This window comes from Xiphophorus maculatus, chromosome 21 (genome assembly GCF_002775205.1).
Source record: "Xiphophorus maculatus strain JP 163 A chromosome 21, X_maculatus-5.0-male, whole genome shotgun sequence".
NCBI lineage: Eukaryota > Metazoa > Chordata > Actinopteri > Cyprinodontiformes > Poeciliidae > Xiphophorus > Xiphophorus maculatus.
The window spans coordinates 8,842,435-8,866,822 of record NC_036463.1 but is presented as its reverse complement, the minus strand read 5'-3'; the positions used below and the strand labels follow the sequence as shown (position 1 = coordinate 8,866,822).

General features: G+C 36.8%; 1 protein-coding gene across 4 annotated transcripts in view; it reads right to left on the bottom strand.

Annotated features, from left to right (window-relative positions):
- dlgap1 (DLG associated protein 1) overlaps positions 1 to 12,234 on the bottom strand; it is a 102,673-nt gene extending 90,439 nt beyond the window's left edge. For all 4 annotated transcript variants that reach the window (XM_005798586.2, XM_023326600.1, XM_023326599.1 and 1 more), the window contains exon 1: positions 12,053 to 12,234. The gene's annotated coding sequence lies outside the window, so the exon portion shown is untranslated. The remainder of the gene's footprint in view (positions 1 to 12,052) is intronic.
- Positions 12,235 to 24,388: the final 12,154 nt, after the last annotated feature.

Sequence of the window (24,388 nt, the reverse complement as noted above, 5' to 3'; positions counted from 1 at the left end):
TCTCTACAAATGAGGAGATAATCTGGGTATTAATACAAAAATAACATTTGGTATTTTGCCACATGCTGTAATGTAGGCCAAATACAGAGAATACCAGCTGGTAGACTCAACAAAAAAATTGAAATATGTCTTGAAATGATTGAAAACAAAGCTTGTTTTTACTACATATTTTTCAAAGTAAAGCTTTTAGGTAAGTATATTCAAAAAAAGAGGAAAATAAGCATACTTCTTTTAGAAGTTATTATATAAAAACCAGGGATGCACCAATATCAACCATTTAATCAAGTATAAATATATATTCCCTGTACTTTCAACAACATGAAAACATGAACAGACCATTCACATTGCTTCTCTGCTTCAAACGGCCCACAATCCTGCACTACATCACTGTGACTATTATCTGCCCAAACCTCTCCCTCTCAAAATGCATACAAAAACAGTAACAACATATAACTGTGTGGAACAAATTGAAAATTGACAAACATTGGCAGATACCAAAGGTAATGCAGATATATCATGCATTGCTGAAACAGTTTTTTGTGGTTGTTTAGATTTTTTTATCAAAAGAAATTGTAAGTGGTGGAAAACTTAAGCATAATATGGAATAAAAACCCTTTAAGTTTAGGAGAAGCATTTAAATAAATGCAATTACTGTGATGGATATTATCACTTCTTCACACACAGTCACACTGAAATCTAATATTAGCTGGCTAATTAGTTGGGCTCCATTAGTCCTCCTGCTCTCTACCTAAATGCTCTAGACATTTCAGATATCAACTTTACCTTGAAAAAAAATCATAACTTTAATAACTGGAGAAGGCCATATCCTTTAGTTTTCAGCAAATTTAAGAGGTTTCACCCAGAGTTATGAGAGTGACAGGGTTGCTGTTTTATTAAGCAGGGATGCAAGGACAGGTGAGGAGAAACTCTGCTCCAAACTCAGCACACTCCAGATGTTCCCTGGCATTTTATTAATGGGACATAAAACCTTTGGAACAGTATCCTGAAAAATTATACTTTTTAAAACTGTGGTACGCCTTCAGGTTGGTAACCCACATACCAACTTATTATAGCAGAGTAAGCGGGGCAGAATATAAAATAATGCCAAACTTCAGAATTTTAATGTGTTAAAACATTTTGCAAGCTTTGTCTCATGTCTTCCACTTCACATTATACACTGCTTCGTGTTGGACTATTAAATAAATTTTCAATCAAATTTACTGACTTGTGTGGTTGTAATGTTACAAGGCCGTGGATAATGCTGCTCAAATTTTTATCTAGGCAGCTTTAGCATTTTTCATGTAAGATTATTAAATACTGTCAGGAATGATTTCAGATTCAGAATAGTTCTTCCATGGCCTGAGGCTTTTCTTTGACAGCAGCCAGAACTGTCTTCATAGTTTGGACCTGCTCTGTTTACTATAACCTGCCGATAACCTCACAGGAATAGCTCCCTCAGAATATGACTGCATTTTCATGGCAGAATGTCTAAAGGTTTACAACTTAATGACTCTACAAATGGTAAACAGGGCCATGACAATATGCTATTGTCAAACTTAAGCCTGAATCAGAAATGAATCAGAATTGAAGAAAAACAACAAACTTAATAATTTCAAAGCCGGCTGTTATCAGTGTCACCAACTGGATTACCACATTTGGTTCCCTTCTCACTTGTTTCTGTGCAAAATAAGGGCACTCATGCAGCGTGTATTCACACACTGACACCCATGTACGATCGCCATCTGTTGAAACCTCCCCAAGCTCACCTTCCCTTGCTGTTCCACTGGGACATCCTCACTAATGATTCCCTTAACTTTATTACTGCCTCATTGTGGCAGTTAGCAAGAGCCAAAACTAGATTTACATCTTGGTAATGGACAAAGCGTTGCACACTCATCTGTGTGACAGTTGCGCTGATTCATCAGTCCATGACGTACATGTACAATGCTGACATCCACCTGCTCTCGAGTTACTCCAGTCATTATGTCCATCTGCCTCATACCCTTTTGTGTCTGATAATGCAGGCGAAATAGTCACTGTGCAACATTTTACTGAAATATGTTTTAAAACTCAATTCCTTTTACAAACAGCTTTCTGGGGATCATGATGACTGATTAGTTGAATGCCAACAGAACTTTGTCACAACCTTCAAAATCAGTATTTTCTCTAAGAACAAACTGACTCCAGTGCTGTCTGCCTCATTAAGAATCCAGTATGGAAACGCCTGTGTATATATAAAACAAGAAAGAATTGTATTTCTTTATCCAGTCTCAACAATTTTTCCATTTGAAAGTTGTCAAACATAGAATGATTCTCTAATTGACAGAAATTCAACCCCACTGGTTAACTCATGCAGAGATTTCAGTAAGTGGGTTTCATTTTGCTCTGAACACATCAAGCAACAAGTGATAAAGAAAGAGAGACGGGATGTTGAAGGATAACGTTAGCATAGTGAAGTTGGTGAGAGCTGGTTCACTGGCACCGACACTATGATGACCTTTTGGTCAAGAGATGAGCAGTTGGTCTTTGGAGCAGATAATCCTTTGGACAAGCTGGTCTTACAGACTTAGCAATATTCACTCCCCTCTAACACACGCATACACACACAGTAAACACTAGTACAGCTGTAACAGGACAGTTTGTAAGTATAAATGAATTGCTTCAATATGTTACCAGGAATTTATGGCTTTGCATGCACTGTCTTGAAAAAATAGGACTAACTCTTGAACGGTTTATCAAGTTACAAGTCAAAAGTTATCATAAATTTCAGTGTGTTTTCGTAGAATTGCATGTGAGGCTGTTAGTAGAAGGAAAATGACATGTTTTAAAAAAACTTTTTGCAAGCAAAAGTCTGTACAGTCAGTCAGGCATGAATACTGTTTGTATTTTACTCTCCTTACTTTAATACCCCAAAGGGAAAAAAAACAAAAAACTGTGGAACAACACAGTGTTGGAAAAAATCCTCACACCAGTCTCATAGTGAAACATAATATTAGCAGCATTATGGCATGGACACATTTTTTTTTACCTTTGCCAAAAGGCAGAGGAAAGCGAGAAGTCGAGAAAAGCCTGGTAGAGGATTTAGCTGATTCACGAATGGGGTGGAGGTTTACAATCAGTTACAGTTCAAATAGTTTGAATTCATTTTTGTTAGAAGGACCTCATCAAAGTCCAGACTACAGTCCAAATGAGTATCTGTGGCAAAACGTAAACTTTGATGCGCATAGATAATAGTCATTTAATCTGGTTAAACGTTTGTAAAAAAAAAAAAAAAAAAAAATTGGTAAAATGTAGTGCAGTTGAGCATGGGCTTTATTTAGGTTAATCAGAGTAAATGTGGCTGAATACAAGTGAATGTCTTAACCAAACATTATTTTCAGCAATCTTTTCATTTTTTATAGAAGCCATTTACACAATTTGGTAAATTGTCACTACTGGCAAGTCAACCGGATTTCCTTTTCAATTAATTAAACACAGTGAATACTAAAAATAAGATGGGAAACTTGGGAAAAAAAAGCATTAAGTATGTATATAACAAACTATTTTATACACAACCTCAGCAAAATAGAATACACTGAAAACTTCCACTCTAACACCTGCTGAAATTGAAACAAAATCCAGCAGGCTAAGGATCAGCTTTTCACTAATTCAGCAAGTCACAAAATTAACTATAACTACTAAAAAATTAGAGACAGGTGGGGATGATTCCTTAATTTTATTTTTCTTTTATTATTAAGTTTAATTCTCATCGTATTACACAAATGGGTTTAAAACTCATCATGAAAAGATCAGTGGAATTCATCCTGTTTAAATAATTTAAAAAAACAACTTTTACATCACAAATGATCCAAGTCCTGATAAGACCACAGTTTGGATCCAGACTTAGGATCTCTGATCTGTTGCCAAAATCCACAAAACAAAAAAAACAACAGAAGTTTTTGTGATGCAAAAATGTGATGAGGGAGTATAAATTATTTCACAAGACACGTTATACTGTATGATCTTATCAGTGAAAATAGGAAAAAGAATGAATTAGGGTGTTTAAACTGAGGATAACGGCTCGTTTTGTGTGCTTCTTCTACACAGCATATTAGCTATCTCCGCCTTGTTCTACTGCTTGCTTTGGCTCCTCATTCATTGGCTCTTGTGCCTGATTTAGCCGGCGCCTTGGGCCAGCAGCATCTAGCAGTGGTATAGAGGGCCATGTAAATGTCACCATCTCAGAAGCTGTGCTCTGCGGAGCGTGAAATGAAATCTGGCAGCGTTTTAGGGCCCTGCCTCTCCTCACATGGACATTCCACAGTTCATGGGCCCCAATATGAAATCCATCACCATACTATGATTACATCAAGGCCCACACCTTCTTTCTTTATAAATTATCTATTAGCCATACGTGTTTCCGTCACATCAGTATGATTGTAAAACTCGCATAAACATGATTCTTGTCATGTGATGTTTTTTTGCTAAAGGAGCCTTGTCAAAATGGGTATTAAAAAGCATTGATGTACAAGTCATAATTAATTAGAAAGGAGCATGCCTAAGCTTTGTAATCCAACAAATTTAGTCATATTAATTTAATGCTAAATCTAGACTGGCTGATGTTAAATCCAATGGAAGATGTTGGAAGAGCTGCAAGCTGGCACAGAATGATGATGAGCAGTTGAAGGTTTTAAAGCAGAAAAGGCTTCTCTTGGTTTTTCCAACTGGAAAACTTGCCGGTAGACTCAAGAGTCTTAAATATTAAAATCAGGAACACAAAGGGGCTTTTAGTCTGGGCTGATGCCAGTTGGATGCAAGACAACGGCTTCAAACCTTTGTGCAGAGTTAGGACTGCCTCAGACCATCTTTTACATTCTCTTTTCTTGTCAAGGATGAGATCAAAGAAAGGACAGGTTCTCTGTTTTCAAGCCCTTATAAAAAAAAAAAAAAGAGCGTAAGCCATCCATCCACTGGGTGCTGTCAGACTTGGGATGAGCTCAATTAAAATCTCATATTTTTCTTCTACAAGATCAGATCAATCAAAACCTGTCACTACACATCATCTACCTTGTGCTGCTTATTGCTACTTCATCACCTCAGATTTGCGCATCTGATTTAAAAATAGGCTCCAGTGAACCATTCAGAGACCTACCTTTTCCAGCTTATCTTGTGTAATGGGCTCTTGAAATAAATCTCCTTGCCTTAAATACACAGGATCTGGGCTCACAAAGGCTTACTTCGATGTTTGGAGACATGATAGTCTGACCTCCTGTGGAGACTCGAACTAGCATTAGGTAACTTAAGGCCCACTTCTTCTCTGAAGAAGGGGGAAGTAGACAGATTCAGATCTAGTTGTGGCATAAGCTGATAAAACTCTGATAATGATGGCATCATAAAACAATTACATAGTGGAATTATGAATAATTGTTGCTACACTTGCATTCAGGTATGACACTATGAGAATCTCATACAGTGTGTTTGATGAATTAGGATTTTCAAAAAACAGAATTTGCAGAACGTACACAATAGATACATAGTTTGGTCAGTTACATGGTCCTTAAGCAAACTGACTTAAGAACTTTAAAATAAATGTAACTGTGATCACACTCCCTCACTATGTGACGATCTCCGGAAACTGAGTCGTCATCAGTGCCGGGAAGATCTTTGTCATGCATCTGATTCATCGTCTTTCTCCATCTCCTGTCACAGCTAGTGAGAGGCGGCCAAGCCAGAAGCTGCAGGCTACTGCAGAGAGCTTTGGCATGGAGGGACACTGGCATAGAAGCTCCTTTGCTGCTCCAGAAAGCTAATCCATAGCTCTGGGAAACACCAAAACTGTCAATATAACCACGTGATTGAAAGTTCCCCAACTGATGATTGAGCTCAGCTTTCAGCAGGCTGTATCTCATTTGTGTTTTCAGACCAATAACTAGTGACCTACCATCATCAGAAAGCTTGGCTGTTTTTTATGCAAGATTATCATTTTTGCCAAATTATGTGAAACTGAAATATAATAAAATGGAGGTCACCAAGATATTTGGAAAACAAATTTTCCTACTCAGTGCCTGACAAAAGTCGAAATGTCATACTAATTTGTTATTGTGCACATGAAATCTGTACTTTGTGGAGGTTAAATAGGCTGACATGACAGCAGCACTGACTGTGGATCATCACATCCCAGCGACTGCAGTAAAATTATTACTCCTACTAAATTAATTAGACAATGTACCTTGGGACTATAATACATTAAAAACACTGTCTTACAATTTCAGGTTGACAGCAGACGCTATTACACTGTCAAGATAATTGTGACAGAAAAGTCAAGTGTCCCTGTTTTACTAATTAAAAATATACAATGAGAACAGATTTGAATCAACTATTTTTGATTAAAAAATCCGAACTATTTTCTAAACTCCAAAATTCTAACTGTTTTTTCCCCTCAAATAATACTTGCAAATAGTTCCAGGACAAATTGTTTTACTGGTCCATAACCTATTGTGTCTCTAGCCATTAAAGAATAATGTGTATTTTTTTTAATTGAAGGCATGAACAATTTTTTCTCATCATTGTCATGCCTAAAGACAAGTGATCTAACCAATGTATGAGCACCTGCATACAGAAAATGAAACATTGATTTCATTGTGTGCACATATCGATCCAATGCTACCATGTATATGAATGGCAATCAGTAATTGCTGCAGCTCTAACAACAAGTGCACAATATGCTCAGTCAGTGCTGTAAATCTACTGAAAGTTTTCTGCTTGTGAGCAGCATTGACTGAGCTTATTAGATTCCAGGGAATCCAATACAGAAGCAAAAGTCTATATAAAATCTATCTTGAGCCACAGTAACCATTAAGAGACTTCTCACAGACACATTATTATCTGCATCAATTCTGCAGATGACCATACACTCCACAACACTTCATTAAAATCATCAACATACCATTATCTATGGTATGCCTTTACCCCAGAGGAGCCATTTGTATTTGGCAATATATCTGCTCACCTTGACATCATGAAAAAACTCAATCACAAGCTGCCATTGTCATTGCCATTCCTTATACAGGCATGGCACATTGCATTCTTTAAGTTCAGAATTATAACAAGGTTAGAATGTGTGTACTCCATCACACAAGTTAAGTAACAGTTGCTTAGCATTCTACGGTAGACTCAAGCACTGAAAGGCATCTGCATCCGTACGGGAACGTTGATAAAGGCAGCTCTCCCCCAGTCTCCGGCTTAAGGCCTCCCTGGTGGATTATGTTACCCAACAATGGCACTGGCCTTTCACAGTTGGAGCATGCTCCAGTTGCTGGAAGGCATACAAACACATCTTCCTTTCCTTCTCCCACCAGAATTAACAGTGTCCCCTGACAAAAAGCATGTCTAGAATACATTTTTATACTACCAAAGCAAGTCCTATTTTTTGCAACAAAGAAAGAAGAAAACAAACAGTTTTTTTTTTTTTATTATTGTTTTTTTCTTAAAGCAGAGTATGCTCATGACTGATGTCCAGATTGTTTTGAGCTCATTAGATTCCAGGGAATCTAATAAGCTTCCCTTATGTTTACGATTCTTGTAAAACATAAAAAAAAATAGTCAGATTCTTTACGCTTAAGCTGACAAAAAATTGAGACAAACAAAAGCCTTGAAAGAACAATGGATTACTAAGCTTGTGTACATACAAACTACAAACAGAGAGAAAGAGAGACTGGAAGTGGTATATTGTCAAACGACAAAGATCAGAGATCAGAGCTACATAGCTACAGAGCTAAAGGAGATCAGAGATCTGCAGGTATGATTTTTTTTTTATTTAGCGTCATTTTAAACAGTCCTATTTTCCATCAGACATTCAATAAGTTGTGACTTTAAAAAGTCATAACACAGAAATCTTGAACATAAACCTGCATATCCAGGAAAGCGACAGAAATATCTAATAGTAAACCACTTTACCAGTGTATGATCCAAATTGATCAAAATGTTTTTATTTGTCTCATCAATGATAATATCTAACAGATAAATGACTCATGGTAATTAAAGGGGTAGCATTATGTGTTTTCCAAACACATTCACATTTTTCAGCAGAATCAAACAACTTTTTTAACTTCAGCCATTATAAAAATGCTACATCTATATATCAAATATGACTTAAAAGACATTTTACATACTATTTTAACACCTTGTAATTGGTCATCTGTCTCTTTAAAAACTTGCTGTTTCTGAAATCCTGCCTACAGGAAGTCATCACAACAGCACTCATCTATTAACCCTTTAACATTTTTACCAGCATAGCACTGAGAAATAAAGTTAGGAAACTATATTAGATTGATTGTAGTTCTTTTACTACAACTCAAAAGGCACAAAAGTGCTCTAGACAGTATACATGCTAAAATTTCTGAATTTGTACGGGAGTGCTTAAAGAGTCCCGTTATTAGCTAAAAGTGTAAGAATGTTCATCACGAAATTGAAGTCTTGGAAATGGAACAACTCCTGTTCTCCAACGCAAGTAACAGAGCTCCCTCTGTTACGCAAGTAACTATGTCCCTCTGCAAGACAAGACATAGTTGGACTTGACAAGGCCCGGTTCTCCAACAGCGCGGCGTAATTAAAATTTGGCAAAGGAAAAGACACACGGGCAGGATTTACAGCACGTCAGAGAACATAATAACACCTGACTCATCATTGCTGTCATCCACAAGCGTTATTACGACACAGCCAAGACTTTTGGCCTTCTTTAATAAAACCTGCAGGGGGCCCAAGTTATGAGTAACAGGTCCATCATCATTGCACTTTGCAGAATCTTCTTGTGTGATAAACCCCTGGGGTGTTAGAAAGCAATCATTGTGCCAATGCTCCTCTACCCTCTGGTCCTTGAAAACGCAACGGCCATTTGTTACATTTATATCTAGATATATAATTTCATTTTAATTTCAGTGTTCTGATGCTTCAAAGTCGATCTCAAACAGTACAACAACAAGACCATTCTGTGATGACGCATTTCATCTGGACAGCATTATCTGCATAATCAAGCGAGACGAGCTGGGGCATGTAAGAAGTGTGAAAAAGATGCAGAGATGTTGAATTATTAAACAGCTCTTATCTCACTTGAAAACATTCCCAATATTCCACTGGCATCACCTACAAGGGATTAACTAAGGCAGTCTTTGTAGGTGTCTTGTAGCAGAGAAGATGACTTAGTGCAGGTCAGAAAATACATATACTTATGCAAGGGCATAATGTGATTAAATTTGGGGCACTAATGATTTATTTAAACTTGTTCCCTTTTTTCAGGGTGGAATGTAAGCAGAATATTATATATATATATATATATATATATATATATATATATATATATATATATATATATATATATATATATATATATATACAGTACAGGCCAAAGGTTTGGACACACCTTTTAATTCAATGAGTTTCCTTTCTTTTCATGACTATTGACATTGTAGATTGACACTGAAGGCATCAAAACTATGAATAACGCATGTGGAAATATGCACTAAACAAAAAAGTGCAAAACTAAAAATACCCCTTATATTCTAGTTTTTTCAAAGTAGCAACATTTTGCTGTGATTACTGCTTTGCACACACTCTGCATTTTCTTGATGAGCTTCAAGAGGTAGTCACCTGAAATGGTTTTCACTTCATAGGTGTGCCCTGTCAGGTTAATAAGTGGGATTTCTTGCCTTATAAATAGTCATGAAAATAAAGAAAACCCATTGAATTAGAAAGGTGTGTCCAAACTTTTGGTCTGTACTGTGTGTATATATATATATATATATATATATATATATATATATATACACACAGTATATATACAGTACAGACCAAAAGTTTGGACTGTACTGTATATACATACAATGGATTAGATAAAAAGATAGATTAAGTAGATTAGAATAAACACTCAGTAGCATTCGACTTTCAACAGTCTGTTGATGGGGGGGGGTATTCTCTTCACTATTTCATATGACTGGGAGAAAAACAGCCCAAAGGGTAAAGCTGTTACCATCATGTCTGACAGTTAGTACAGTGTTTAGGTTTTCAAATCTCTCCTTGGCTCCATTAAACTGTTGTCAAACTGTTGGTGAAATGACCCAATCTTTGTCTCATCTGGCCATAAACATCTTCTTTGTTCGTGCAGGTAGCTGAAAATTTTGCATGTGCTAGAAGGTGTTAATTTTGGAGCGTGGTCTTCCCACACAGATGTTAAGCTCACATTACTGTAGTGCCCCATATGTACAATTTTGAGCTAGTGTGAATTAAAGAAAATCACTAATGTTGTTTAAAAACTTTATTAAAAGTGTAGAGATCAATCACAAACATGCCAGTTATTATTATTTAAAGCACTTTAAATGTTGTTGCTGAAATGTGCAAGTGTGATGATGAACTTGATGATATTATATGTAAAGTTGAAAAATTAACTCAGGAGCAGAAAAAACTCTTGGCTCACTGACAAAAAACCCCCAAATAGGTTCCAGTCATAACATATTTTCAAAGAGGTAGATTTATTTAATTTATTAGCCAAACTGAAGAGAAAAATATGGACTATGATGCATGAGCTTCTAGAGTTCAGCACAGACACTAACATTACTTGACAGGCAAGAAAATGCAAGACTTCTGTTTTCACAGTACAATGAAACCCCTACAGTCAAGGAAGAAGCAGACAGTCTCTGGCGTGTGAGGGAGACTGCTGTGGCCTTGTGAATAATAAGGAAAGCGTGCATGTTTGGTCTTTTCACAAGTTCCAGAGGCAGCAGTGGAAGATCAACAGATTGTTGGATTGGACTGCTGCATACTTTAGATAAGAGAGCAGAAAAATGTCCGCCTTAAGGCTTTTGTTAGAAAAGTAAAACTAACGATAACACAAGGAGAGAATAAAAAAAAAAAAGTAATTCAGTTCAACTGCAGCGTTAAGTGTTTTCCCTGATATTCAGGCTTTGCATTCTAATTAGTTGATGAATTATGGCTTCAGCATATTTCACTGACCTCTTATTCCTGATCTTAGGATTTCAGTCTACCTCTCCAGAACCAAGAGGTTTATTGCATCCGCCTCAGTTCAAACACTATTGCCTAATTACTGGGTATATCCTAATAGAATAATTTTCATCTTCAACCGGCAGACAAACAACTTTATCACCCAAGACAAACCAGTCAAGCATTTAGATCAGACAAGTGATCCATTCAAATCGCAGCTGGATTCAGTCTGGGGAGTAATTTGGAGATGTAACATTGTTCTTTTATACTGGCTGAATTGCACTGGCAATGCTACTTCAGGCAGTGTTTTAATGACTGTAATCACACAGTCAGTGTGGAGAAGTGCTAGTAGGAAAGACTCGGAGAAACTGAACTATCTTTGAAGATAGCTGGGTACCACAGAGGCTGAACAAGTTCGACATGGATGCATGAACGATCCATGTAGTCTCTATTACTAAGGATGAGGGTGAAAAGGCTTGAGAGTGTTCCTCAAAAATGAAGATATGGTGTGGAATGACTGGAGGCTTTGGTCAATTTAACATCCCACAGCCCTTAATGTGCGGTGAGATGACACTGAATAAAGCTGTGACCTCATCCCACAAGTGATAACAGCGTTAATGGATGGTAAAAAGAAAAGGTAGAAGTAGGATCGCTGCAGAAAAACAGAAATTCTGCAGCTAGTCCTCATATTTAAATGCCAAATACGCAATAGCAGACGCAGGTCTGCCGTCAAAGCGCACGGATGGGGAAGATTGGATATTCCACAACTGCCTTGTTATCACAGATGGCGATAGTAGGGACAGCTGTCAACGCGCCAATTAAAATAAAGCAGTCTACCAAGTTTGTCGGGCACGTTAACCTTATTTCTAAAATTACCAGAATTAAGACAAAGTTGTACGTCTCCGTGCAAAAAAAATCAGACAACACGACAGGACATTGCGGTCTGAGTTCCACCAGTCCAAAAGTGTGTATTTCATAAAGTACATGATCACTTTACTTGATGACAAACAAATTCTCTCTGCAGAATGAATGAAGCGTGGGGGGCGGGGGGGAACGCAACATGCACACATTTGCTGCCTACCTTGTCTGAGCGGAGTCCGTCCGGCAGCCCCTGAAAGAGTAATCCTGTGTTTTCCGCTCAAATTTCCTTGTTTCTTTTAAAATGATCTGAAGTCAGGACTGATCACGGCACGTCACTTGCACGGAAAGGTCCCGCAGAGCGTAGTATCTTCCTGTACCGCTCTGTAGGCTGCAGAGGCATCACTGAACGTATGAACCAGCGCTGCACATGAAGGGAGAGAAGGAAAAGCCGGAATAGAGTATGTTTAGTATGGATTCTCCAGCCTCCATTGCACACTGTGCCACACAATCAAAATAATGGAAATAGTAAAATATCACTCAAAATGTTCATTCTGAAGTACTAACGAGTTCTAGATTTTTATGTATCTTTCAGCTCCAGCTCTGCACCTTTAAAGCCTATTTATAGCAAAAGAACAGTGGGATATGTTGATTGGTTTTATGTTTTTGTGTCTACAATCAGGTGAACTAATGACAATGGCAGAGACTAGCTTTATTTATTTTTTTGCTTTACTATTTTATTTGTTTAGTGCATGGATATGAATAGAATCTAAAGAAGCTATGTTTTAGCTCAAAATTCCTATTTGTAAGGTGCATTAAATGCTTGTATGATTCTCTGATCTCCAGGGTCAACAACTCAATTTGTCCAGTACTGCGCCGTATGCATTCATGTCCTTTCAATACTGAAATAATCCAGGGATCTTGTAAATCCTGCAAGAATAAAACTCAATTCGAGTAAATAAATCTATATTTTCATTGTTTACAATAATCTGTAATGTTACTGGGTTTTTTTTAAAGATTACTTAAACAGTAATCTTAAAGGTCAACAAGGTTTTAATCGCTTTATAAAACCAACAGAGGAGGACTAAATAATGCAAAAATCTGCACTGGCAGTTCCATGATAAATAAGTAAATCCATCCTGGAGAAGATTATTAAGATATAAGAGCAAAATCTTTTTATCACCTCTATTATGACTAGATTGTTTTGGTCATTCTCGTGTTTTAAAAGTGGATTTATCTGTCAATACATATAGAATTTTTCACTGTTTAATGAATTTCATTAAATGCCCCGTAGTTTTGGTAGCTGTTTTACTCTAAGGATGTTTTATATGTACAAGAGATACTGTACATTTCTAATTAGAAGAAGTTGTGCCATCTTATTCCATCTCTCTGTGTTTCTGATGCTGTGGAATGACTGGAGGCTATCCTGCTGGGAAAGACGAAAACCAACAAAGCAACCAAGCCGCTGCCTTTTTGCCTCCTAGGCAGCCTGGATCTAATAACAAGGTTGCATACTTTGATGCCATAACCCTGGCAACGGCAGCTGCAGCAGCTGCACCAAAATCCTGAACTTGCTGGAGGCTACCTGGGTCTGCTAGTGTGGCCTTTGAATGATCAGAAATCAATGACAGTATGCATGTTGAATACAAGCAGTGACAGAGGCTTGGGCATGACACTGCATAAGAAAACATTTGCACTCAGTAATTATTGGATCTCTTCACCATAGCTCGAAGCTTTTTCATCAGCTAGCTTTCAACAATTTATTGGTGGCAGTCGGTCAATAATGGTGTTCCCTGGAAGTGTCGGTGGAATCAATATTTCCCCCATAATACAGCTAACATTTCAGAGAGAGAGAGAGAAAAAAAAACAACTGGAGTGATAATGAGAGGCAGTCCTTGCTTTGTATGCAGATTACATTGATTACTTGTGTTGCTAGTGGAGCGTTATGAGTTAACTGAGCTAAAAGAAATTTGTATAATTCACAGCTCATATCATACTGTGTTAATATCAGCCATCAAGTTTGACGCTATTTCACTCCCTTTGAGGTTAATTGTTAGTGTGATGATTTAATCCTGCTTTAACCCAGTATGAGAAGTCATTATGTGTTTGGAAGCAAAACTCTTACCCAAAGATGACTGCAGTAAATAACTACGGCTTTACTGAGAGGAGAGTGCATAACTTTTGTTTTGTCTTCAATTTTGTTTGCATCCAGCAGATTTTGATTAAACCACTATAGAACCTTTCTGGATTTCTGGAAATCTTTCGGCCTACTTCATGTTGTCAGACAAGTGCTTTTTGTAGTAATTCTACCAGTCGGTCAATCAGGCCAGTCTGTGGCAGGTAAAATTAAACCAAAGAATATGGTCAGTATGTGTGAATTCTGAACTTATTAATTGCATCTTCACATTTTTGGCAGTTTTTTTCCCTGAATAATTAAAATACTTTTTTTTATTTGAAAATACTAGTTTTCATTGTCGTTGTCTGGTTCAAAACAGTTTCCGGTGGCCTGAAATTTAAGTGATACAAAAAGCAAAAACACAAAAAAAGGGAATAAATACTTTTTTATAGTTTTGTGGCCTGCTGGAATCTCTGAGGCCAACACATCAACACAAACCTTTTAAGAAGCATGAACCAAAATAGCATGAGCAATATCAATAAGTTAGTCCCTTACACTTTTGTCAATTCAAGCAACAGATGTTTAAGATGATTTCTGCAATTGACTTCTCAGGATTACAATCCATATCTTCTTGGTTGAGAGAATATGATAAATAACCATAAATTCCTAAAGTAGCAATCATGATACACAAAATGAGTCCTTCTGAAGATAAGGAAAAACTTGTATTTGTTCTATTAAAAGAATCCAAAAACAGTTCATTTTTTAAAATCCAGAATTCTCTGATTATTGTTTCCTGTATCAGGCTTTGAAGGATTAAAGGTCTCATTGGTCTGCACATGATTGCAGTGTCGCCCTGTAAATAACAAAAGCGTAAGATTTACAAAGTCCTCTTACTAATGAAGCTCATTTACAAAGCAGTTTTATAGTAAAACAGGAACTAAAAATGAATAATTTAAGCAGAAAACAATGTCCACAATGTAGCTGCTTTTATATGACACAGGGGGAGTCTCCTTAGCAGCTAAATCCAGTGCAGGTTTTTCCTCAGCCTTCAGCTCAGCATGCAACAGCCAGCTATTTATCAATAATTCAAACCAGAAAAAGGTTTCCAAATGTATGAAAAATGACAGAAAGTGAAAGGTTACCTTTAAATCATTGTTAAGTAATAATAGTTTAACAGTTAAATCACATTTAGACAGTCTGTTTGAAACTGATCAGGTTGTAAGCAAAGAAATCTCAGAATCTCTCAGTTTACTACAAATAAAGGCATAATTATCTTCCTCAGCAGTTTAAATTATATCTTCAGTTTAATTATTCGGCCTATAGTAATTGCTATGCCTGAGTGATCAAATCACTAGTGGCGGTAGATGAAGCTCAGGCTATATTATTGTGAATTATTAATAACTTCACAGTAAGAAATTCTCTTGATGCTGCTATTGCAAATACACCCTTGCAACAATGCAAATGTTAATGAAGTCTGGATATCAAAATAAATTACCGGTACACAAAAAGTCTGTTATATTTTCTTTCTATATGGCTCATTGCATGCAAAGTGCAATGTTTTGTGCTTTGCAAAGTATTCACACCCTCTGCACTTTTTCACATTTTGTCACATTATAATCATATAATTCAATACACTTCATTGAATTTTTTAAATTAGACAACAGTTAATAAAGCTAAAGGAAAATAATGCATGTTTTTTTAATATATATTGTATGAATAAAAGTCTGGTATGTAGCAGGACTTTATTTATTAAATAGGTGACTTCTAAAGCCAGACAGATGCATTAAACTTTATTTAGGGGTATCAATTTGAGGTCTAGATAGATATGCCACACTTTTTATATCTTAGTTGCAAAACAAAAGTGAAAACCCTATATTATTTTCATTCCGCTTCACCTTTACTCTACTTTGTGTTGTTCCTTTCCCCAAAGTAAAAATATTATTCTGAGAGACTGTATTTGGAATAGAGTTTTAATATTAGCAGTAATAATTTTCTCATAACAACACCACCACCACAAACAGTTATACAACCTTGACTGTAGCACCTTCTGCAGTTTTCTCAATCTCACTTTTCCTTCTGTCTCTACACCTATTTGAGGAACAATTTTAAAGACTTGAGAGATTAGCAGATCTGAGCTCTGAGGCATGGTTAGATACAAGAAAAAAAAACACAGAATAGGAGGCTGTAAGCACATTCCCACCAGTGCTTTCAATCGAAGCTGGTGAAAAGGCCCAGGGGGACATCTGCAAACCTTTGATGTTTCCTTGAAGACTCAATTGCTTCCCAACATGATTTAATCTAGGCTTCTTTGTCTTGAAACATGATTAATTCCAGTCCATATAAGGCTAGGTGTGTGGGGGTGTAGGGGTGTGGGTGCGTGTGGGGGGGTGTGTAACCACGAGTGTGTAAATTCAAGCCTGCAATTTCATTGTTGCACATTTTTCAGTTCCCAACAAATTATTACCTAATTCTGGAGACTCCAGGATACCCAGACGTTTTTGTGCATAGATGAGAGTTTTTGAAGGTAAGGATCAGAGATGGGAATGTACTCTTTATGTTATTCAGTCCGTATGCTAAGACTTCTTCTGCAGCCATACAAACACTCGTAAAGTACTAAGAAAAGAACTGGCATTGAAGCTGAATTATTCAGATGAAGGGGGTGGAATACACAATGAATTGTGAGGTTTCGAAACAAGCCCTGAAAATGTTGGCAATCCATCACTATTACTCACAATGAACTATGTATCTGTAGGTGGGATATGTAGATTTGGAGATTGTTTAACAGAACTAAATAACACTTAAAACAGAATTGAATTCATTCATTGACACCCAAAATGTGTCAAGTTCATTCATTAACACCCACTTGATTTGTGATTGTGAGTCGAAGGTTACCGAGAAATACACAAAAATAGCTGAGTGAACCCATGTGGATGAGGCGGACTAGAAAAGATGGACGTAATCATGATAACACTTACGATGCTAAAAAAATCTCCACTGACTCTTCTTGTTATTGAATAGAACAAGTAGTACTTAGAACTTTCTATTTCTCTCATTCATGCAGCTGCCAGCCTCCATTCATCATGGGAACATCTCTGTTCTCTCTAAGGGACACAAGTTTTTTCCTCTTCCCTAAGCTTTACAAAAGAAATTCATTGGGAGCTATTAAATATTGAAGACAATATAAGGGTATGTTACAGAGGTTTTTTGACATTGCATAGGGTGACAGAGGAAGAGGAAAGTATCAATAAGTCAGGTATTGATATATTTTTTTCTTTTAAAAGAAGAAATATCATTCACAGAGAGTCTATCAATAAGGGCTTTTTATTCAACCCTCAAATTAAGGAAAATGTGATAAAAATCAAAGAAATGTTTTTTTATTTTTTCATAGAGCTTGGTTTGAGAAACATTAGGACCTCAGAAAAATATACCTTTTTTATAGCCTTTTTCTTACCTTTATCCTGATGTCTTTTTTAACCCTTAAAAGTGCAATATTGGAAATAAATGTCTGAAAAACTGAATTAGTTTAAACATAGCCAAAACATTTCTTCCTTTTCACACAGATTTTTCAATCATTGTATCATAGTTCATACATTAAGCATTTATGTTGATGCTGCAGTTGTTTTTCCAAACCAACGAGCATGCGAGTTGTATGCTTAATAAATAAACTGATACTTTGATACCTAAAGTGTTAAAACTGACAAGCACAGTTTTCTGTTAAACATTTAATTACAGCTTAAGTTATAGCTATGTGTAGGCTATAACACAGCAGGTATCCAAGGAAAGTGACAGTTTGGAAAAGACGTTTTAAGAAGAGATCTTAAAAATATATATATTTCAGAAATAATGTGTTTGATGTCATCAGGTGAAAGCTCCACGGGTGGCCTCAATGTTCCTCACAACTGTCAACTATTCTTCCACACAACGTGAAGAAAATCGGCTTGGGAACCGCTGCGGAAGACCATAAAGTATTATCTACGAGTTTATTTTCACTTGTCTTGGGTATGATTGTTATTGATTTGGAGCTTTTAATGGTGAATTTAAGTTGATGACACAAAATGAAGTGTACAAGGCTTATTTTCAAAATCGAGGGTGTTTGCAGAGTACGTTTCAGAAGACATTTTGTCCCCATGTTTGTGGCTGCATGGCTGTTAGATAATTAATTTAATATGTTTGTAAAACTCAGCTGTGAAAAATGACTCGGAATGAATGACAAGGCATTTTTTAGTCAGTCGAAATATTTTGAATGGTATAGAAACAGGAGGACATGAATGCATGTAGGGTCATTGAACATGCACAAATTGAAACATTGACTCCTGTGTTATGAAAAAAAACTTTGTCTTTTTAATAACCAGCATGCAGCTTTGAGAGTGAATGCTTCACAGTTTCCTCACAGCTGCACCTGGGAGTTTTGTTAGAGAAACTCCTGCTCCCTGGAGCCGGTTCCTAATACTGCTACGGTGGCACTGTGTCATTACTTTCTGTCATCACATTGCTGCCTTGTCCTTTTTGGTTGAGACAGGCAGGAGCAATTCCTGCTTGAACTATTTGCTGACAGCTAAAGGTGCTGAGGGAACCAAACAGACTACATTCTCTTTGCTTCGCTGCACTGCTTTCTCTTCCCATCTCCCTCTCTTTGCCCTCTCCATCTCTCTTCCCACCTGAAATGACAGGTGTCTGAGGAATTCCCCTCACATTCAATAAAGACTTTGACCTTGGCAAATAATCTGTGTCATATTCATTAAAACTTTTCTGTGTGCTTTCCATCTGTCATAAAGAGCATGAATGTGCCCTGTTCGTGAATCAGTAAAATCCACATTCAAGTACAGTTTTAATTTTTATTCATATAAAGTATTGCAAGACATGTCATTTTTCTTCATCTCGAAATCATGAATAACTTTGTGCTGGTCAAAACACTACATTTGCTCAAATTTGTGGTGGTTGTAACTAGACAAACAATAAAATAGTTCAAGGTATGAATACTTTCACGAGACACTATTTTATAAGAAATCTTATGGCCATAACTTATTTAGAGGACAGAAGGACAATAAAAATTGGGCTTTTTAAAAGGACATTTCAAAAATAAAAGTTTTTCTGTGAACACAAACCGCTGGCTTTCTCCCTTAGAACTAAGCAGTTCTACATTTAAGGCACTAACAATGTCACTAAACCACCATGCATTCTGCCGCTGGGAGTTTATGACTCTGACAGTATTGGATTCAGAGATGAAAGAATGAGGGGTAGCTGGATATGAAAGTAAATCACACAGGACAGAAAGAAAGAGAAACAGAGAGACAAGCCGCTGCAGGCAGACATGTGTTAAATGTTAGTTTGTAAAAAGGAAAGCTTTGCTGTCAGGGCATCAGGGAAAGATCACGGCTCTATATCTACCATCAATAGAAATCACATTCACACCATCCTTCTGGGATGTATACTGCATAAAAGTACACTAAATCACTGCTGAGATCAGAGGAGCTGAGCTATACTGCAAAGCACACCTCGTCCTCTTTCTGGGTCTCACCAAACCTCCTGCTTGTTTGTCTTCTGTGAAGCTGCTGTTTTCTCTCATGCATGACAAACATTCAATTTGTCTTAATTTTGTTTTCTGGTCCAAAGAAGTTTAGCATCGTATGGAGTGCAAAGCTGGGGTAATTAAATTAAAGAGTTTGTGTTCTCGATCCTAAGGATAATGAATGCTGCTGTGGGCTGAAAGCTGAAAAGTGACTTTGACCTGACAGGAATTCAAAGATAAATTCAGAAACACAGGTCGATGATTTGAGCAAAAGCCTTGATGGCTTTACAGATGCTGAAATCTGACATGTTGAAGGTCAAACCAGCAGGAAGTTACTCACTACAAAGAACGGGAACCAGAAGAAGATAGAACAGGCTCAATGCCCTTTAAGGAAGAATCTCAGGAAATCTCCCGGAGAGACGAGAAGATTGAAAGGTGTTTGCTAATTAGAGGAAAGGTTGGTCAAGATGGAGACTTATTTTATCAATTCTGCTTGTACTTTTGGCCTTCCATGTCTGAAATATGAGAAGTCTTTGCCTAATCGCACGTTTAGCACTCATGTGGGTCTACTATGGTGAGTCGCAACAGTTTATATTATCCTCTTTTATTTGTTTATGCATACAAACACCTCAGATCTGACATTTCAGACACTTTTCACTGCTCTCTTCCATCACTTTGTTAATGCCTTTGCTGAACTTTTCAAGTTAGACACGACAACCTCTTCACACAGTCCTACAGATGATGGACCAATGTGTTTTTAAGATATTGCTATGCTCTTGTACTCAAAGGCTGTTTTGTTTTTACCAGCATTTCATGCAAAAGTGTTCTTTTGATATACTGTAAATTATGTTATTTTTATAATTTAGAAATTCTGAATTTCTGAATGGCATACAGGGCTGTTTGCAGGTTGGTAAGTGTTTTGTGTGCAGCTTCCTTCTCTGATTGCAGGGTGCGACCAGCAGGTGTGTCTTCACAACTGAAGCTTAATAAGTTTATTCAGGAGGAGTAAATCCCCTTGAGACACATGCCAGATTGTTCTTACTGCACGAGTAGTAATCAAGCCTCCACTAGTTTATTGTTTGGCATTCTCTGATGCCTGCGCATACCCTCTTTGTTATCCTACTTTTGGGAAAATCTGTTCCTGTTCGTATTCCATTCCCGAATTCCAGCATTCTGCCTCCTTGTTCTTTGAGTTCATTGGCGAACTCACCTCAAGATCTTCTTCATGAATTTCCTCACCGCTCCTCACCGCTCCTGTGATTCTTGCTGTCTGGACTTCTCCTCAACCAGCATACCCACTTGCCCATCATCCAGTGTTCCACTATCTCTCCATCTCCTTCTGGAAGAAAGAACAGAGAAACCATAAGCAACATGCATCACACACCACCTACTGCCGATCTCAACCTTCGTGGATGAACTTGCTTCTTTCCTGGAAACGCTGCCATCTCACAAACAGTATTGTTACATTTTGAACCATCTCATCATATAGTATCTCAATGACTACTTACCTTCCCTCCACAGTGTAGACCTAGCCTTCCTGAATCTTGACAAACAATTCACTTATTATCTTGTCAGTAAACTGTTTAAATCCTTTTTAGTCTGTTATTGTGGCCTTCACTATTGACTCACATAGAAAAAACATGACACTGCATCACCAAGCAAACCCCAATGAATAAAAAGAGTACAAAATATATAGCTAGTGTTATATAGTCTTGCATCAGAACAATCAGGTATGTAGATTTTTTTTTAGAAGAAATGGTTTTACATATCTGGTTGTGTTTGATATCAAATAATAAGACAAAACAGTCCTTGTCTTGTTTTAATGCACATTTATCAAACCAAGGCAGAGGGGCTAAATTCGGCCTGCTTTGTGGCCCTATATACTCTAGCAGGACACATGCTAAAAATATACTTTATTTTATAAATCAAATCAAAGCAGTTTTTATCTGTATACTGACAAATTATAATGCCAATATTTCAATATTTAATTTTAAGAACTCATAAAATGTAGTCAGTTTTTAATAATTAACCAGTTTGTAAATTAGGAGTGATGTTCTGCTACAACCCCTTGAGGACATTTGTGATTTTGATGTGGATCAAAATAAAAAGTACGTTTGACACCCTTGGCCTAATGTAATTAGACACAATTAAAGAAAAACACGGGGAAGAAAAAATGTCAGCAGAAGTAAATGTGTGTACAAATAATGCTGTACATATGCTGAGATGGTAATTAAAAAAACAACAAAAACAAGAATACACATTCTAAATTAAACAGTAAACAGCTTCTTGCCAATCGTATTGCCTTACAGGCAGACTCTGCATCACAGCAAGTAAGTCTGAGTTTAGAATCCCAACAGGTGATGGACTTTTGAGTTGCAATGAAGGTACTGCTATTTTTTTTTTTTTTTTTGCCTTTTTACCTTACCTGGACGCCAATTGTAAATATGCTGCACAGCTTCTTCAGGGTTTTTTTTCACCTGAAGATGAGAACAATAAACACTATCTAAAGTGAACTATGGTACTGGCCTATCATTTTTGTCCAAGGTATAACAGAGTCCTACCACAATATCTAAAAAGTGTTTCATGAGGCTCTAAATGTGGAAAAAAAAATTGACTAATTTTTCTGTACACCTTTGACCCTCACCAGCAGCCCCAATGATTTGACTGACAGGAAACTGTCCAGATAAGGGCCATTTTTGAACAGTGTCTATGTCCTAAGATCTGAAAGAATATGTGTTGGTTTAAACTTGATTTGAAGCTCTGCAGCAGTCTGCCACAGTTATTGGTCTTTTTTGTAGCATGAAATGATTATTTTGACAGGCTCTTGCAGACCAAAGTGGTTTCATATGTCAGGATTTATTTTATATGACAGCTTGTTGAGGATAGAAATGTGGGAGATTTAAGGGAGGAAAGCTATGATCCCTGTAAAATTTCCATCATCAAAATTCAGAATGTATTGCTGCAGGCTGGCCATATGAGGTCAGTAAGTTTCCTAATGAACAATATTGGACAGCGATTCACTATTCTGTGGATTCAGCAGTCAGTGTCCTTGAAGCGCGAAACAATGAGAAACAACACACAACGGCAAAATGAAACAAAACAACAACAAAAACGGATTATGTCACAAAAGAAGCAATTATTAAAAGTTAAAAAATCAGCCTAAAAAAATGGGTGAATAAAAGTGAGGAAAAGTAAAGAAATAACAAAAATACAGAAAATACTCATGCATAACAGAGATGACAATCTACCATCCCCCCAGAGACTTCTAAACAGCTATTATTCCAGAAGGCATGTGAATAAAGGCCTGCTGTGGCGCAAATGTCCCCCTAAATTTAATTGCTAACATAAAAATCCTCTGTACACAAGGAAACAGAGGACGGTGATAAAAACAAGATCCCTGAGAATCATAGAAAGATGCTGGAAAAAAAAAATATTGGTCCTGCAGGGTTAAAGTTGTATGCTTTACAATGATGGATCTAAATTGTCTTAGATCAGTTTGCAGATAACAAGCTCATAACCACAGCTGATACCAAATAGCACATAAATATTTAAAATTTCTTTCTTCATGTATATTGCTAAATTGGAGTAAGATCTTAACTTAAATTAAGATTACAAGAAAGATTTTCATCTACTGAGATCAGGGGCGGGCAACTCCAAGCCTCGAGGGCCAGTCTCCTACAACCTTTAGATGTATCTCTACTTCAACACACCTGATTCAAATAATGAGGTCATTACCAGGACTCTGGAGAACTTGACTGACTAAGATGTAGAAAAATGCAAGAGGAATATTTTACACATTTTAAACATTCTTCATATACAGTCAGATGTTTACTTACATTTCCTTGGTGTTTGGAAGCATTGCCTTTAAACTGTATGACTTGAAACAAGTCATACATTTTGAACTTCTTGCTGCGATCTCCTTCAAATACTTGGTGGAAATTATGGACTCTTACAAGCATAACTGGCGTAATTCATTTTGTTATCCCAATATCTACTTTGATCTACTGGTGGTGCACCCAGTCATTGCCCATTAGGAAGACCCATTTGTTCCCAAGAATAAATTTTTTTTTTTTTTAAATACACCAGTCCCTTCTGCAGCAAAACCCTCACAAAACTATAATCAAATCAAACTACAAAACAATCTAAGGTTCTAAAAGACATATGCAAAATTTATTTTTTTGGCCCTTAAAATTTTTTGTATTATAGTTTGGGTGTCTAGGAGTTCAAAAATTTTTATTTCTTATCTCCTAATGCTGCGTAAATATATTTATATTCTTTTTGGGACATGTTTTTCAGTCTGTTCATTTTTCTCTATTCCCCAGTACAATTTCTTGTCTCTTGTCACTGCATTTGCTGTGGGCAGAGGCGGTTCTAAAAGTTTCTTAGGGAAGAGTTTTTGTTTAATACTTTATTATTTATTATCAAACTATTTTTACCAAATATTCTACTTTTACACTTCTATTTACTTTGAATCTTTGGCCGGTGTAGCTGTGACGAAACGTCTACCCCAGGGATAAACAAAGTATTCCTGATTTCTGATTTAGGTCACAGTTAAAGGACCAAGAAAGGCTTAGATATGACATATGAGACAGAGTGCCTTGCAAAAGTCTTTAGATCCCTTGAATGTTTGCCCCATTTCAACCACAAATATTATGGAGCAATAAAAACTATTGCCTAACTATGAATATTACAAGTTTTTAATTTATTTATTTTTCTTACAATAAACCTTAAAAATTGTTACATGCATAAATGGATTCAGCCCTCTGGGTCAATAATTTAGAGCAGGGGTGTCAAACTCCAGTCCTCAAGGGCCGGTGTCCTGCAGTTTTTATAAGTGTCACAGGTACAAAACACTGGAATGAAATGGCTTAATTACCTCCTCCTTGTGTAGATCAGTTCTCCAGAGCCTTGCTAATGACCCAATTATTCCATTC